Source organism: Calypte anna, chromosome 8, assembly GCF_003957555.1.
Source record: "Calypte anna isolate BGI_N300 chromosome 8, bCalAnn1_v1.p, whole genome shotgun sequence".
Lineage (NCBI taxonomy): Eukaryota > Metazoa > Chordata > Aves > Apodiformes > Trochilidae > Calypte > Calypte anna.
Genome location: NC_044254.1, coordinates 24228670 through 24247756, shown reverse-complemented (window position 1 = coordinate 24247756; position 19087 = coordinate 24228670). Strand labels below are relative to the sequence as shown.

The window sequence follows — 19087 nt, the reverse complement described above, 5'->3', positions numbered from 1 at the left end:
GCTCACATTGCTTGGTTTGGTCATTACTTTTGAGGACTGAAGGGACAGAGTTGGCTCACAGAGGTTCCTAAGTCTCAGCGTTTGCACTGGTAAATACAGGGGCTTTTTCTAAGGTTTTGGAAATACATATTTTGGCTTGTTGGTCAAAAATAATGCTGTTTAAGTGTTAAAAAATACTGTGTTTCATGACATTAGAAACGAGGCTGCCGTCTGCTTTTTTTCTCATTTCAACCAAAAAGTGGAACCCCGCCAAGAGTCATTAAAGCTTCTATCCTGTGGATGGATTCTTATTTTTTAATGAAAAAATGGTATGATTGGGTAATTTGTATATTGTTGTTTATGTTCTAAAGGTTGTAATTAAAGTTTTTTTTAAAATTTTAGATTAGATCTCAATTGCTGTAGACCTCATATTATTATGTTGACTGCCACGCCACCACCTTACAGTGAAAATGCAACATTAGTTTGTCTTTTCCTACAGTGGAAATATAAAATATTTTGTATTAGAAACCTGATTTTAAAATTCAAAGCTGATGGATGGCAAGTGATATTAGTACAGAAAAAGTTAAGATTTACAGTTTGTGAGGAGATCTCATGTGACTGAGAAGTACCCTCATATAATCTTGGTTAAGGTTTTTAAATATCTTCCTATATTTCAAAAATAGGGTAATGTACTTATAAAACACTTTGCACAACACTCAAAACTGCAGTAAGTGATTGTAATTCCGCTGATCTCATTGTAACCACTTAGAGGCATAAAATAGGCCATTGAGCTTTACCATGAAGATATCAGTGGAACAAAAAAGCAAAGGTAATATAGGATGGGTGAATTGCCCTTTGGGGTGTATAAGCAACCTATGGTACAAGCAGCCTCCTTCCTTGTACCTTCAGACATGTAAAATTAGGCAAGATGAGTCTTACTTGTGATTAATTACATACTGTAAAATCTGAGTTGCAAAACCTTTTCTGAAATGGATGTTTTTGTTTGTAAAAAGGCTAAAAATGGAAACTAAGACAACACAGAAGATGATCCTGTTAGCATTTTGTTCAAAGGAAAATTGAAACCCATTCTAGGTAACAGCTGCATTTTGGCCTCCTAATATACAATGGTAACATCCTTCCAAAACAGTGAAGCTGTGTTTGCATTGAGGTGAAGAGAAATAAATTCTTCACCTTGATTTCAGTGGCACGACTGTGATATCCTAGGGCAGGAAGAAAGCAATACAGACAAATGGCAACATTATATAGAAATAAAAAGTGTAAGAGCTGTTTAAAGCTACTTGCTTCCAGGATAAAGACTCCTAGTAGCAGACTAAACTGTTCTGAAGCAAAAACCTGGTTGTTACTCTGGCTTTCCTACTTTATAATATGCCATGTATTGCTAGAATCACTATGTCAGGTAGGATCTTTTGGCTTTTACCTCTGTGACAGTGCTCATGTGCAACGTAGAAACAAAACAAATAAAAGTCAATATATTTTATCAGCAATGATGTCTCTTTTCTGCCTCCTTTTGTGGCATTGAGGTGTGTCTGATTAACAAAACACTTCATTTTAGTTATTTCCTTATTCGTTGACAGTAATTTATGCCAGTGGGGATAACTGAACAAATGTTTCCCTTCTCTGAAAAGATCTGTTTCCAGCTCAGAGCAGGTTTATTCTATGGGAGTTCCATAACTTTGGTTTGCTGCAACTGAGAAATCACAAAAAAATTAAGAACAAAAGATTGATTTGAATTTTTTTTTTAAAAAATGATGACCCTAAGCATAGCCTAATGGATGTAGCATGCACAAAGTGATATCAGTTAACATATATGACATTACTCAGATGTCTCAAACTCCGGAAAAAGCATGTGAATGATTTATGGAATTGATATTAATCTCTTTCCAGTAAATGCATTACTAAAGTTACATGGGAAATTGATGTTACTGCTGCAATGCCAAATTAATTTCTTTCTTGCTAGGTCAGCACTGCAAATGGAACTAAATATTAACCTTTTAAATATCTAAACAGAGGATGGTATGGAAGATGGAAGACGTTTTTAGGAATGGGGGAGTGCTTTGTGGTGATGTGCAAGCAGTGAACTAATGCAGGATTAGTCATGTAGCTTAATTTGTGGGAAATGGATATGGGTGGCTTCTGGAGCTAATGGCAATGCAGAAGTAGAATAGCATTAGTAAAGAATCAGGATGCTCATTGTAGTTGGTCTGCTGGTTATAATCTTCCCAGGCAGTTCTCATGCTGCCTTCTTCAAGACCTTGCCTTTCCCTCCTGCCTCTTACCACATGTTTGCATCCCCTCAACTAGAATATAAGCACCCATCTTCATTTGCTGTTTGACTGACCTTAGGGTGCCTGGAATAAGCATTTGGAAATAGAAGCAGAAGCATTTTAGGTTGGATAGTTGTAAGTTAGATCAGATGCTCAGCAGCGTCCCCACGAGGAACAACCAAATAGCCTGGGAATCCTTACTCTGGAAAAGGTACAACAGAGGAAGAATATATTAGAGGTCTGTAAAATCATGATTTTTAGTCAAAATGCCAGTGAATAGGAAACTGGTTCCTTGTCAGTTCTCTCTATACAAAACTGAAGTGCCATCAAATGAATCTGGCAGTTAACAGGTTGAAAGCAAAGAAAGGTTCCTCACATATTGTTTAATTAAGCTGTGTAGCTCCTTGCAGGATCCTGTGTGTGCTAGAAGTTTGCATGTGTCATGCTTTCAAGGAAAAAAAGCAGAACTGACAAGACCAGAGAAGTAACATTTCCTGAGACCTGCTGAACACTGACACCATCTCTGGCTCAGGAGGTTCACAAACTGTACGTTGTAAATGAAGGAATTATTCTGAGGAATTCTCTTCAAATGATTGTTTTTTTCCCTATGCTCTTCTCTAGGAATTAATTTCTGGTGGTTACTGGGCTAGAGCAGGATCTCTACTGACAGATACATCTGGTTAAATTGTTGATCACTTTCAGCCATATGATAATTTTTATTATTTTCTAAATATAGGTTACAGGTTATATTTACAAGCCAAAGTTAACATAATGCAAAACTATAATTTCATCAGATAATAGGAAGGAAAATCTTACAGTTAATGTTTCCATTCAAGCTACTTTTCTGAGCAAGGTAGTTGTTAAAGATGTTATGCTGACATTAACTGCACTTGTCCAGAAACAAACCTGATGCAGAACCATTCTTAAGATTTCACACTGTACATTCCTGGTACTTAAATTTCCATCACACTTTCAATTTTTGTGGGATTTTTGCAAGCTTGCTTTTTGACAGAGAAGGAATTAAAAGAAATACTGAACAACAAAGATACTTGATGCAAAAATTTTTAAGGAATTTTTAAGGAATGAGCAGAAGGATTTTCATACACACCGGGTTCTGAATCCAATTTCCCAGTTTCCATTTTTCTGGCTCTGTTCAAAATTTTCCATCTGGAAAAATGATAGAGGGAGATACAAGAAAGAATAGCAATGTCCCTGCCAGTGTGAAGGAACATGACATTACACTGAACAAATATCCTTATCTGAATGTACAATCACTGAAATAAATGCAGCTGTGTTTATTTCAGCATAATCAGATATATTTGAATATAAAATCATTGACATAAATGCAGCTGTGTTTATTTCCCACTGCACATGTTAATATGAACATGAATGTGACACCAGTTAATCACTCATCAATGTATAGAGGGATGTATATATCATGGCAAAACAGAGGCCTGTGATAGTTGAAAGCAAGAAGAAAAAGATCCAGCTGAGTTTGTGCCTTACCTGAAAATGTCTCTAAAAACATTGGAAGTCACTGATGAGAAGGTGCAAAGTTCTTATTATATAAAAGCCCATAATTTAAATAAATCTGTACTTATTCTATAGAGTAACAGGTGACCTATTCCTCAGTTACTGAGTTAAAAAAATGCTTTGATTAACTGTGCCTTAAAATAGAAAATTGAGTTAGATTTCAGTGACCTGTAGGTCCAGTTCAATCTCCTGTGATGGGTGCAGTGTAGACCATAACTTTACCTTAGATTTTTATCAGATTTTGAGCCTTACAAAGCCCTTACAGAATTTCATCTTTCTGGCTTCTCAAACCTGGATAAAATACAATGAAGAGCAGTGGAAAAATCTTGGCATTGTTTGTTTTGTTAGGGATACTTCTCCTTGCTATTCTCCTGGACTAGTTCTCTGCCTTCAACTGTCTTGTTTAGATCCTTAAACTTTTGTCTTTTTTAATCAGAGCCATTCAGAACCAGAAGAAAAGCAAAAGTCTTCTTTGCTCAGCTGATGCAGATGGTGCTCCGTAGGTTATCAGAAGGAATGGCTGAACTCAGAATAAAAGATAAAGTGGCATCAGAATAGTAGATATTTTGGGGCTAAGTGGTATTGTAAAGGCCTTATTTTCATTCGGGAGAAGGTTGAAATATTCTGCTAGACTAAATAGTGGTATTTTGTTCAGTTAGTTCAATAACCTGTAATATTACCCCCGTTTTGCAGAAGACAGCAGAACAAAAGATGTGGTTCTTGACTGCCTAGCACCTTTTGTTGTACATTTCAGCTGTGTGAAATGAGTGCCAAATGGCTGAGAAATGCTAAGAGTGCTTTGCATCAGTTTCATATGAACCAAACGATGAATGAAATTTAGGGAATCACAGACCTTGTATTATATCTGCTAGATTTGATCAATTTGTGATGTTAGAAAGGATAACGGAACAGAAGGAAGGGGACTGAAGCAGAGAAAATACATTTGAAATGTTCACATCAGGTCCTGCACTCAAAAGGCTGCTGGCTGAGATGCCCTGCAGGGTGACATGCAACGTGTGGTGCTGCTGATTTGCTCTCTGCCTGGCTTAGGTAGCACTAGCTGGGAGAACAATATTACTTTTACTTGCTTCTCAGCTCCAGGTAAATGAATACCTTTTTATGATATTTTTTTTCCCTCTTCTTTAATGAGTTGGAGGCACTGAAACAGGCTGCCCAGAGAGGCTGTGGAATTTCCACCCATGGAGATACTCAAAACCTGAGTAGACCCAGTAGAGAGCAACCTCCTCTTCCTTCCCCTGCTCTGAGCAGGGTGGGTGGACTAGATAAAGTCTCCAGAGATCCCTTAGAAATCACTTAGAAGATTACCACCATTTTTTAAATTATTATTCTGGAAATTAGAATACACTTTGGAGAGATTCAGATTGTTGCTGCTCTCTAAATTGTTTTAAAATTCTCAGCTGCCTGCTGTTCCAAAGTTAACAAGCCAAATTAAGATCCCTGCTTGTTTAAGCTGCCACTGAAATGATAGAAGAGACAAAACACTGAAATACAGAATGGTCTCTGCTTTGGAAAGAATGCTTGTTGAAACATATACCTCAAAAGAGGTGTTCATAGAATCATAGAATCATAGAATCACAGAATTGGCTGGGTTGGAAGGGACCTCGGAGATCATCAAGTCCAACCCTTGATCCACTACTGTTCCCAGCCCATGGCACTGAGTGCCACATCCAGTCTCTTTTTAAATATTTCCAGGGATGGAGAATCCACTACTTCCCAGGGCAGCCCATTCCAATGTCTGATCACCCTTTAGGTAAAGAATTTCTTTCTAATATCCAACCTAAACCTCCCCTGGCATAACTTGAGACCGTGCCCTCTTGTCTTGCTGAGAGTTGCCTGGGAAAAGAGACCAACCCCCCCCTGGCTACACCCTCCCTGCATAAAGCAAAAGTATTTTAGGGATACTAAAATACTACCTGATTTTAGGAGAAAATGTATTAGAATATTTTGCTCAGCCTAGCAGGGATTTGAATTCAAGTTATTAGGTGGGAAGCACATTATTTTGGATGCATGCAGAGCTTCATTTTGCATTTATTGATTCTGTTTAGTAGCCTAATTGCCTTCTAGGTTCAGCCTTTAGCATGCTAATTTTGATTTAGTGTTTGTATTTCTGAAAACAAACTGGGAACAAACTATATCTTATCACTGTGTGTTCTTTAGACAGCTACTGGAATTCCAGGATCTGCTAAAATAGCATAATGTGAAGGTAAATTACCACGATATATTAAGGATTATTGCTATATTCTAACAATTTCTGGTAGAATCACATCTTTTATTTGCTCATTTGAAATTGTAAGATAACTTTTTGTTGGTAAGAATTATGATTTATTCTGTTTTTTAAAAATTGGTTCTGAATGTTCATCGTTGCTAATGTACTATGGGATGAATAATTCATTTTTAGTAGCCTTTTCCAAGAATGTAAATGAATGTCAAATTTCTGATGTGAAAAACTTTGAAAGTAATTTTCAGTAATGCAATAAATAATATAAAAAGATACAGAGCTAGGGAATAATCCATCTAGCTATTTTTTCTTTTCAGTATTTTGGTGTTCAGCTTAAGAAATTATGTTCATAGCAAGTTTTGAAATGATTGGCTAATAATTTTTTTTTTTACATTTGTGTTCCTGTTTTGTCTTTTTTATTTGCAGTTTTTCTTTCCTTATATCCTGTTGCATTTACATAATACTTTACATAGATCTTTCACATCCCTGTTAAGTTGTATAATGAAGCATCTTCAGTGCTCTAGCAATCACACAAAATGCCCATATAACTGCAGGGAGCTGCCTGCCACTTGTGTAGGCACAGTCAATGAGAGTTGCACAGCAATGTTAGCACAGCCCTAAATGTCTTGAGACTGAATAAACCCTGAGATGTTCAGCACAGCCTGAGCTGTGTGCTGGTACCTTGCTGTCAGAACACCAGGAGCAGCTCTGAGCTGGGTGAGGTGGTGGAGCTGCTGCACTTATAGAATCATAGAATTGGCTCAGAGATCATCAAGTCCAACCCTTTATCCACTCCCCCTGTGGTTCCCAGCCCATGGCACTGAGTGCCACATCCAGTCTCTTTTTAAATATCTCCAGACACAGAGAATCCACTACTTCCCTGGGCAGCCCATTCCAATGTTTGATCACCCTCTCACTAAAGAAATTCTTTCCAATGTCCAACCTAAACCTCCCCTGGCACAACTTGAGACCGTGTCCTCTTGTCTTGCTGAGAGTTGCCTGGGAAAAGAGACCAACCCCCCCCCCTGGCTCCAACCTCCTTTCAGGGAGTTGTAGAGAGTGATGAGGTCTCCTCTGAGCCTCCTCTTCTCCAGGCTGAACACCCCCAGCTCCCTCAGCCTCTCCTCATAGGGTCTGTGCTCAAGTCCCTTCACCAGCCCAGTTGCCCTCCTTTGGACCCACTCCAGGACCTCGATATCCTTCCTGAACTGAAGGGCCCAGAACTGGACACAGTACTTCTTCCTCCAGAAGGCATTGTAGCTGTTCCTCCTTACCAAAACATTGCAGCTAAGAGATGGAATAGAACAGCAATGTTATGATTAATTGATGCTCTCATATGGAAGCTAAAAGATGACAGCAAGTTGCAACTTGACTTTTGGCTATTGCTGCATGGATTTCCTGTGGTTCTGTTTCAGTAGCTCCAGGCCTGACCCATTCTCACTTCCCCCAAACACTTGTCATCCTCTTGCTTGGTTAGCACACTGTTAATCCTGCCTCTTATTTGTCTTTTCTCTCTGCATTTCTGTAAATGTTACTGCTGATGTTTCTTCTGTATGTTGAGAGAATGCTGACCCCCACTTCTCAAGCCTGGACAGTGAATGCTATATCAAATTAAACCTTGTTATCCTCAGCTCTAGGACTCTATGTTAGTGGCTTCCCATCAGCATCTGTTTTGTTTTTCATTATTCCCATCTGTGTGCTCTACTTTATCCTGTTGGATGTAGTGATCCGTTTATTCATTCCCTCATGTTTGCATTTGCATTTTGCATTTTCCTCAGTAAACATTTTTGTCCTTTTTATTTCAGAAGTGGTTTCCCATTTTCGTGTCATTTCCTCTGCAAATATCCCCACTCTTCTTCCTTGAAAGGTTTTTTAAAAATACATTGTCCTTTCCCTTTCCCTTTCCCTTTCCCTTTCCCTTTCCCTTTCCCTTTCCCTTTTCCCTTCCCCTTCCCTTCCCCTTTCCCTTTTCCCTTTTCCCTTTTCCCTTCCCCTTCCCTTCCCCTTCCCCTTCCCCTTCCCCTTCCCCTTCCCCTTCCCCTTCCCCTTCCCCTTCCCCTTCCCCTTCCTCTTCCTCTTCCCCTTCCCTTCCCCTTCCCTTCCCCTTCCCCTTCCCCTTCCCTTCCCCTTCCCTTCCCCTTCCCCTTTCCCCTTCCCTTCCCTTCCCTTCCCCTTCCCCTTCCCCTTCCCCTTCCCCTTCCCCTTCCCTTCCCCTTCCCCTTCCCTTCCCCTTCCCCTTCCCCTTCCCCTTCCCCTTCCCTTCCCCTTCCCCTTCCCTTCCCCTTCCCCTTCCCCTTCCCCTTCCCTTCCCCTTCCCCTTCCCCTTCCCCTTCCCCTTCCCCTTCCCCTTCCCCTTCCCCTTCCCCTTCCCCTTCCCCTTCCCCTTCCCCTTCCCCTTCCCCTTCCCTTCCCCTTCCCCTTCCCTTCCCCTTCCCCTTCCCTTCCCCTCCCCTTCCCCTTCCCCTTCCCCTTCCCCTTCCCCTTCCCCTTCCCCTTCCCCTTCCCCTTCCCCTTCCCCTTCCCCTTCCCCTTCCCCTTCCCTTCCCCTTCCCCTTCCCTTCCCCTTCCCCTTCCCTTCCCTTCCCTCCTTCCCTTCCCTTCCCTTCCCTTCCCTTCTCTTCTCTTCTCTTCTCTTCTCTTCTCTTCTCTTCTCTTCTCTTCTCTTCTCTTCTCTTCTCTTCTCTCTTTTCCTCCTTTTCCATCACTTATTAAGTTATTTATTCATTAAATGTATTTAAAGGAACTGGATCGTGGAACTGTTGTCCTGATGTTTGGTGATTATTTGTCATCAATCCATCTGCATGTTCTTTTGGACAGGTGTCATTTCTTACCTAAAACTTCAGCACAGGAGATCTTTGTTGAAAGATGCCAAATCTTCAGCGCTTGGTCCAGGGCAGAAATCAGGAGAAAATTTCTGCAAAATTGTTATTTCTCTTGGTTTGGGTCATGTCACAACCTTACGAAACTTTCTATGAATTAAGTTATATGACAATTGGGAAAATGTTGTTATTCAGTGGGCCAGAGGTCAGGAAAAGTGAATGTTGGAAGCAAGATAAGTGATTATGTGGCATGAAAATGTGAACATTCTGAGGGATTACAATCAAGTACAGTTAAATGTGTCTGTCCAGTATGTCTGCAGCCCAGCAATCATTATGACTTCTAGATACTTCTCTAGGACATGAATACATGACTTCCAAGACCTCTAATTTTATTTTCTCTTTAGAAGTTTCACCTCCTTAATACTAGCTTATGCTTAGAATTTTTTTATCCATCACTGTGTGCTTTACAAGCTGCTCTTGTTTTCATTTCATAGTTCAGAGATCTGAGGCTCACAGATTACAAGCCATTCCCATCCTCAGAGTGGGCAGCAGGACTGCCCTTTTGCTGGTGAGTTTGGGATGCTCAAAAGCAAAAGATCCTTCTGTTGCTGACTCCCTTGCACACCAGCAGTGTGACAGAAAGCCATCATTCAGTCACAGAGGTAATGTTTTCACATCAGTATGGTAAAAACGTGAAAATACAAAGGCTTTGTAAGTTCCTGGTTTTGAAGGCTGGCTTTTGAAAAGCCAGTTTTTTGAAAAGCTTGGCTTTGTGAGTAAAGCTAGGGATGTATGCTAATAGAGCTGTGATGGAAAAGGACTTCACTATTGGTGAAAAATTGTTCTACTCAGGCATTAAATATCCACAGTTTTTATTTCTAAGTAAATCAATTAAAGAGCTACGTGTTATAACAGTTAAAACACTAGAATATTAACTAAAATATAATATTAATATTATTAAAATTAGAAATCACAAATAATTACTTCTTAAGGTGGTAATTGTTCTGTTATGCAACTGCTTAGACAATGTTCCATAATGAAATAAATCTAATGCATTTAATAGACAAAAAGATTTGTGTATGTTGTAAAGAATGTGTTGTAAAGTGCATGCATATGGATTCAAACTCAGAATTGAAATTAATCTTGGATGTGTTTGAAGAAGTAAATTTTATTAACCCTTCTACCTTATAGTTAATATGCTTTATGTACTAAACAATATTAATATCCCATCAGTTTCTTGTATCAGAGCAAAGAATTGTTTTTAAGATTAGATTTTTGTATAATATGGCCCTGCTATGGATTCACTGACAGGGTGTACTATGAGAAGTACAATGCAGTATATAACAAAATTAGTTTATTTGGTTGTAATTTTTAATTGAAAAGGTTTGATACCTCTTTAGGTTCTTACATAAATGGAGATAAAATGGCACCTGCATTTAGGAATCCGGGAAGACTAATTCTGAATAGAAATAACACTCCTAAATATGTGTGTATCTCACTGCCTTTGAAGGCTCAAAAGCAACATTTGAACTATATATTTGACCAAGGTCATTTTGTGTCCATCAGAAACAGTAATACAATCAACAATCACTGTATTGTGATTTAAGTACTAATTGCATTTACAAACCTGATTGGTTTCCTGGTTTCATGAAATAACTTGTGAGAAGATCTCATATGTTTTGAAAATCTGTGTATTTCTTTTTAATTTTTTTTCTCTCCTCTTTGAAAAATATTGTCCTACCAAACACAAACCTAGTTGGAATTAATTTGGAGATACAGTCAGATAAATTTTCATTTTAATCCACTCAATTAGAATATTACATCAAGCTTAACTGAGCATATTCCTAGGCCAGAAGTTTCTGAGATCATAGAATTACTAGAAGAGCAGAAGTCATAATTTGATGTGATTGACTTTGTCCATCAATATAGGAACAGCTCTGCAGACCATTCCTTTATATAGCCCAAATGTCCCACTTAGCTCCCCATCCAAGGTTGTGCAAATTGCTTATTGACTCAAACATCCCTTTGACTGCACTTAAGCCTATATATATAGACACGAGTCACGTGAGAATAATTGGTCTGCTCTTGTCTTTTGGTTTCTTTCTTAATGCAGAATAAACATTACAAAGCTCCAGGCATGAAGACCTACTGAAGGGTTCAGAGTGTGGGCCTCCTCACTAGCAGCAAAGTGGTATCTGTCAGAGCAAGTGCCCCGTGTCTTAGCAGATGGATGGAGAGCAGACCTGCAGAAAGAATCAGAAAGAGAAGCAGAGAAGATTCCTCTGAATTCTGAGGCCACACTACCTCTTCCAGCAGCTCTGGCTTGTCTATTAGCCCAGCAAGAAAGGGGCTTACTTGCCCCTATTTCATGGATGGAGCCCATCTCCTGTGGGTGCTCTGGCTCCTATGAGTTGCCTGCTAAGATAACTGCAATGTGAAGAGCTGTGTCTTAAAAATGTTTCACTCCCAGCAATTCCCAGGTCAGAAAGGCATTGCTTATGTTAACTCAGCTGGCAGAGGTGCTGGGTTTTTTTCCTTTTTCCACTGTAGCAGCAGCATTTGGTTAAGAACTGGGACTTAAAATGATAGTCATATTTCATAGGACTTTTGAAGTCATAGTTTCCTCTGGGTTTTGTGTGTTGAATATAAACGTGAAAAGTAACTGAAAAAGTAAAGGAGAAAGTAAGAGGGTTTTTTTTTTTTTGGCCTGGGGGAAAAGGGAAGACCTGAAATCCTTGCTTCCAAGGATTTTTCTTTGGTATCCTCTTGCTTTTCATGAGGAGGTGTGAAGGAGTTGAATACTTAGGGCATGCTGAGAAGGATCTACCAAGTACTGTGAGTTATTTGTTTGATTGCAGCACTTGAATTGCCCCCATGTGGATCCAGGAGATGTTGGGGAGGATCAGAGTTTTGGAGGTGATTGCATCACCTTAATGCAAACTTAATGTGATTAAGTTTTCTGTTTAAAGCCATGAAAAGAGACAGTATTTATTTCATGTGTGCCCTGTCAAAAGAGGAATGACAGAGGGAGGGAAGCTTTTGCTTTCCATGAGAGCTGCTGAGCCTGCTCAGATGTGAGATGCTTTCAGAGCACAAAGTGGCACAGGCAGGGGAGGAGAGTGAGGGTGCAGCAAGCAGGGATTCTGGAGCACCTGGAGGCTGGGAAACTTTTGGGAAATACGTGGAATAGATACCAGGTTGGCTGTAGAGGTAACTTTTTTCCTGGGGATCCACTGGAGTCTATCTGGAACTTGTTGCAGTTCTAGCAAGTTCACTGAGTAGGAAACTGAAGGCAATTGTGGGAATAGTATCTGCTTGAAGGGCCACTGTGGGCAGGGGTCTGTTTTGATTTTTGTTCCTTCTTACTTAGTAATTTTGGGATATCTTTATTTAAAAGCCAATTAATCTAGTTTATTATATAGTAAAACCCTGCTTTTTGTTTAAAAGCTTTATTGGCTTTCTGGAGTACTCACTTATAAGAAAAAGATCTAGGCAGTCCAATTTCAATAATACGTCTGACTCAAAGTCTCATCCCATCCATCTTAAATCCATTTTCTTTCTTTAATTGCCTGGATACTCTCATCAGAGTTCCTAGGCTTGGTTTGCTCGTACAGTAGTTTGCAATTTGCACTTTTTAGATTCCTGTATGTCTGGTGAAGAAGGCAAATTAAATTCCTTTCATAACTCAAGCAGTTGGCTGTATCCAAGGGAACACTCATTTGTGTCCTCCCCACTTTTTAACCAACTTGGGAAGTTTCCTGATTGTCAGCTTCAGTCTGAGACTCTACAAGGATTCAGGAAATGCTTTCCTCTCTTTTTGTCACACTGATGCTTCTCAGTCACTTGCTCAGCAGACCAATTTTATGTCTCTCCTAAACACCTGAGATCATATTATTTATGACTGTTTCACAACTAATCCAACCTGAAATTTTGGGAGCATGTGACAAACCTGTGACCACCCATGCCCTCCAACCAGGCCATTGCTTTGAAAGTAGCTTGGTTACAGGCATGACTTGAACAGCTTTGTTCTGCAGAGGAAATACTGTTAGAACACAAAAAGCACCTAACAGAAAGTTACACATTTTTACTATACATAGCAATGTATTTGACAGTAGAAATATATCCAGATGTCTGCACTTATATATATATGTATATTTTATGGGCATAAATATGAGTTTTCATGAAAATTCATGGTTGTATCAATGTAGCTATTTTACAAGTAACTTTCACCTGATGAATATTTTAAATTAGCATTTAATGTCAAGATAATACATGGAATTGTAAAAGGTACATCTATTCTAGAATATGTATTTTCATTGCCAATTGCCTCTTTATAAGTCTTCCCCTCCATTTCCTACCTTGCCCTCTCCTTGCCCTCCACTTTCCCCATGTTTTAGGCATAATTTGCTGATGAAATCCTCACTTTGTGTTAATATGGGGAGCAAAAGAATATGCTGATGGCTTGGATTCCTCTTGGTATTCTGATGACCCCTGAGTAGAGAGAGTGATGTGCTGTCACTCTTGCCATAACTGTCCAAGGTTGAGAATTCTATTACATCTTTCAAAATATCATTTTACTTCCATCTGAAATTGAAAATAAGTTGCATAAAATCCGGTTTAGGCTTGAGCTGGGCTGTATACTCACTTATATGTATAAAATTAAACCTGGTTTCCTAAGCAGTTTTATCTGTTAATACAGTTGTGCTGCTGTTTTATGACAATTATCATATATGTTTTTTTTTTTTTGTTTGGTTTGGTTTGTTTTATTTTCTTTTTTGTTTTCACTGCCAGAGTTTGAAGTGAGAGCATTAAGTGAAATTAATTTGCCTTTGGTTGGTGAATGGTTCTGGTGGTGCTTTAACAGCTGTTTGTTTCTGCATTGTCCTTGGTACTGAAATTGCTTTTGTATCTAAACAGCAAAATGTGTTTATAGGGCTACAGAATATGGAGATAAATTTAGCCTGTCAAACAGATATTATTGGGGCTGTGTTTCTGGGAGTGGATCCTGACCACAGTGTTTTAATTCCAAGCTGTGTGTGCCTTTGGACATCTTACAGGACCGTTCCTGGAGCTTTCTGTTTGATTTATGACCTTGCCCGTATGGACTTGTGATCAGATTTTATTCTCATTTAGTGCAAGAGGGGCTAATTATGAAAGTGACAAAGACTCTTTCATTGTGCTAAAGCTTTTTGAATGACAAAAAGGGGGCTTTAAATTGAAATGAACTTTAACAAGGCCTTCTCACATTGAAGTGATACACACTCTACCAATGATGCAGTAATTCATTTTCAACCCTTTTTGATTCTCTAAACACATCGTCTCACAAGATCAGTAATTCTTTACCTCTCGGGCTAATGAGGAGTGGATGGTAGACCAATGAATTCTCTTTTTCAGAGCTGTTTTGACATTCTTATTTTTTTTCTTAAATATCAAAGAAAGGACAAAGAGCTGTGATTTTATTGCATTAATATTAATAATCATTTATCTGCCAAAAAAACATTTAAATATCACTTGACATTTGCAGAGGAAGATTAATGTTTAATTTACTACAAACATAGAGATACTTTGAAATAAAAGGAAACGTTTCCGGATTTGGCAAAATGAAAGAAAAAAACCCAACAAAATTAAGACAGGCATTCAGATATAATAAAATATTCTAACCACAGCAGAAGACAAAAACATGTTGGTGTCATCTAAAATGTCAATATTTAAATTATCACTTTCGATTGAAAAAACAACATCAAGAAGATAGTTTTAAAGGTCTAATTTAAGCTTTAACTAAACAAAGATAAATGAGGGTAAGCACTTTTCTGTTACATCTATGTGAGTACAGCTAAGAGGGCCCACTATGAATTCTATCAGAATTATAGAAACAAACCAATGTGAGGCAGTTCCTTGGTGATTAGATGTGGAACAGGGGGAGTAAAGCTGGGATAGAAAGTGTTGGCATTTTATAATTATTGGTAAGACTAGAAGGAAAAAAGGGCTTCCAGAACAGGCTGCTGACTACATGAAAGAAGAACAGCAAGGTGTAGGAATCAGAAAATTATATAAATGAAATTACATGAAGTTCTGTTACCTGCAGAAGGCTCAAAATACTGTATAACAGAACATGTGGAAAGCACCTTGTTGTACAAAAGCATGTCAGACTAGGAGTTACAGCAGAGGAGGACATGAACAGTGGTGAAATGCCTAAGAAAGTAGTACCTAGTATGTGCAAGGCCATATTTATTGCAGAGATTATAAGATATCACTTCTAGGCAATGAAATAATGGGAATAACATTTCTAGCCCCCAAGTTCTTTTTGTGAGTAGATTGATAATGACATGGAAAACCAAATTCAGCTTCATAATAAACTAAAATAGGACTCTTTCTTTAACAAAAGCTGTATGTAGGATGGATCTTGTTCAGGTCCAGTATTTGCACTGAAAGGCTATTCTTACAGTACTTGTTCAAGTACATTGTTCAAGAAAATTTTTGTATAAGGTACAGAAGAAAATTTTTAGCTGTAAAATCAGTAATTTATTAGTTTAAAAAGTTTCTTATTCAATACCTGGAGCCTTTCCATGAATACTCTTCTTCTTTTTAATACAAACCCCCAAATTTCTTTACAGCTCTGCTGACTTCAGAGAGGTCCTTCAGAATATAATTTAATATTCTCTCTACAGGTCTCTGGACTGTTTGAGATTTCCATCAATTAACTTTCCTTGAACAGCAGTTTTTAGTTATACCATGGAAGGATTCCCCTGGAAAAATGGTGATTCTGCGTGTTAGTTAGGCCAAAGGGAGAATTACAGCACTACCTTAGAGTAATAAATCAATTGGAAGAGTCTCACTTCTAGGATGGAAGAACTGTTGTGTCTCTTGCATTACAGGAATCCTTCGTGTCTTTGCAAAATAATTCCTTTATTGAATAGCAAACATAAAAGGAGGGTACTGTAATATGCTGCAGAATAAAGCATATACAGCTTTTAACATTTTTAACCCTTTGTAATGTGTTGCTTGCACACCTATGAGGTCAGCAGGTTAATATGAGAATGTTTTACATTACAGGCAATGGGTAGCAACAGATTTCAGGGCTGTGCATTGAGTTTTAGGCCCTACTGAAGGAGGTATTGAGAGAGAGATGTTTCTCCCTGCTACTCCCTAGGAATGGTTCATCCCACTGTGGTACAGCACTTCATATTCCCTGAGCTGCCTCGGTGGCTGCTTCCGTGGTTAAGGCTGCAGATGATGTTATAATTTATTTATCAGCTTATTAATTATTTAGTTAGGGTAGCCCACATTATATGCTAAGTGACTTCCAAATAAAAATTTCCCCGAATGCTTTTCCTTTAAGAACTTTGCTCTGGAAGATGTGATGGATATGCAGTGGGGAGGTGCCCACTTTGATAGCTTTGGCTGTTAAAATAAGCTGAGTTTTGTGACACTAATACAAAACCTCTTTGTATTCTGATTCCCCTTTAACAAAGGTTCACTGCCATGGATAAATAACTGCCCATCTGTCATTGGGAGGCCTTTGGGGAATTGTTAAAGAGGGAGGAGAGAAATCAGGAGTCTACTGTTTTTCTGTGGATTTGGTGGTTTTGGTGTAGTGGGTGTGCAGTGGCCATCTGAGGGCAGAGGCCTGTGATTTCTAAGGATTATTCATACTCCCTAAATTGATGCATTGCAAAGTTATTGTTGCCACTTTCTGTATTGAAATTTTTGTGACTTCAGAGAATTTGCCCTGCAATCTTGGGCTCTACTGATATTTTTGTAATTCTTTGTAAAGAAGTCAAGAGACAGATTACATTTTGTCCAGCCTTTACAATTTCCCTACCCAGCAAACATTGACATGCTTTACAGCTCCAGGTTTTTAGGTCTTTTGACTGAAATAATCAGTATTTATTGATAAGGGCAATTTTGAAATAAGGGGTTTACTGCAACTGGTTAAATATCAATCTCATTGGATCAAAACTATTGAATTCCTTCAGCAATACTTTATTATATAATTTCTTTATACATCTGTATGACCACTGTTTATGTAAAGATATTTCTAGTACAGTGGGATGGCCATTGCTTGTATATTTTTGCTCTTGGTGGTTTGTGAGCAATGATCTCTAAATCTGTAAGATTACTGGTTGTCATTTTTCTAAATGGAGATCACTGTTAAGACTGCTCCTCTTAATGAACATAAAAAGACAGAAAATATTCCAGTTCTGGTTGCTTCTGTTGTCTTACTAAGTGGTGTTTACTCTACTGGGTTATCTTCAAAGCAAAGTTCCAAATGATATAAGTAGGTGGCCTTTGGGATTTAACATATGCTAAAATTTTGATATTTTTGGTATTGTGAAATCTATAATAGTATCCTTATTGCTGGAGGACCTCAAAAGTGCTGCTCAATCAATTTTAATCCCAGGATTTCCCCTTCCCCCTCACTCAGATGTCACTCAAACACCAGTGACCAGGAAAAGTATTTTTTTCTGAGAGGAAGAGCCCATCCTAAAACTGTCCCTTGGTGGCACTTTTCAGACTACTAAAATATGAGAATATTTTTTAGAACCATTTTTAGCAGAAGAAAATAAATCCCAGTGGCATTCCACTCAACTTTCTTGTCATTTATATCCAACTAATAAATTTAAATGCTGTGTGCTTCTTTCTTTTCTTCAGTTCGTTCTTTCTTAAGGGTTTCCAATTCTCTTAATTATCTTTGTGGAAGACAATTCTTTGGCTTGCTTAAAAATGGCCTTGTACCTTTTTCACTTCATTCAGAGGCTCGTCCCACAATTTTCTTTTAATCTAATGATTCAGATTAGCTGCTGTGGGTGAGAAATTCTGCTTCCTACTCTAATTCAGATAAAAGTTTTAATTTATAAAACACCTGTGGGTGTTTTAGTCTAGGCAACACTGTTCATTAATAGTTCTGCAATTTAACTCAATACGAAGGAATTGTAGATTTATTCATTGCAACTTTTGGGGACTACTGAGAAACTGTGATCCCAGATAGTATGGACAGAATGCCCTTAGGAAATAGGTCCACTGCACCCTACTTCTGTCATTTGTGAGGAAAAATATTGGAATGAGTGGAGCTCAGACTGTGATCCTGAAAGGTGTGGAAAATCAGATTGTCCTCTCATTGTTATTGACATTGAATTAGGAGCAACACCATTAAAATCAATATTGTTACACCAAAAGAAATAGGGTAGTTGGAAAGGAGAAGAACATTTATAAGTTTTGGGTTCACTGCTCTTCTCCATATTGTTGCTGAATCACTTGGCAGTGACCCAAACAAATGGAGACCCAATAACTCTTTTATATCCAAAAGCTCAATACAATTAATTTTACTTCTGTATTCATAGATAAGCAAGGAAAGTGTAAAAGCTAGAATTTTCATGTGCTGTCAGTCACAGTCATATTTTATCACATTATCTAATGACAATAAAACCTCAATCAGAATCCCTCAGCCACTGTAAGTTACACATTAAGATGTACATTGCAGTTTACCCTTTCCAGTGATGGATGGACTTTTACCAGTTGCTGCTAAGAGCTAAAAGATCCTCATTGTTCCTCTCCAACCTTTTGCACAAAAAAAGTTCATGAAAGATACTGATTTACTGTCCTTTGGATGTCACTGTTGAGAAAACTTAGAACAATGGAAAGACAGCAATTTCAACTTGCTTAATTGGGGAGGGAGGATAGAAAAGAGACTACAAATGCAAGTCTGAAGCATCCAGTTTCTCAAGCCATATACTTTTGAAATGCTTTGCCTATCAGATAGTCTTGAATGTTGTTCAAAAGCAATTTGGATTTTGACTGAAAGCCAACTCATGAGCATTGCTATTGTTTTAAGTGAAACATCAGCTCCTTAAAAGAATACTGTACTGCTGAAGACTATTGAGGGTTTTTTTTCTAAAGCATTGATATAGCTGTAGCATATTATTTTATATCATTATTTTATATTTATTTTATTTTGTAGGTGTTTTATATTGCAAAGCTTAATGTGTCCAATTTTAGTATACTTTAATTTAAAATATGTTTTATATATGTTTTTTATAGTACTTTATTCAAATAATGTCTTGCAGTTTCAGGAACCTTGATTTAATATGTGTTGGGCAGGAGTCCAGGAGATGATGGGAAACCAGTCAGAGGTTTTTGGAGATCATAATTACTTCATTAGATTTTTTTTTCCTATTTAAAAATCAAATGCTATTTAGAAGTTGTTTAGGACTTCTCACCAAACTATTGTCTAA

At 38.2% G+C, this 19087-nt stretch overlaps 1 protein-coding gene across 1 annotated transcript in view; it reads left to right on the top strand.

The window, feature by feature from the left end:
- LOC103528584 (BEN domain-containing protein 5) overlaps nt 1–19087 on the top strand; it is a 571072-nt gene that overhangs the window by 17160 nt on the left and 534825 nt on the right. The window lies entirely within an intron of this gene.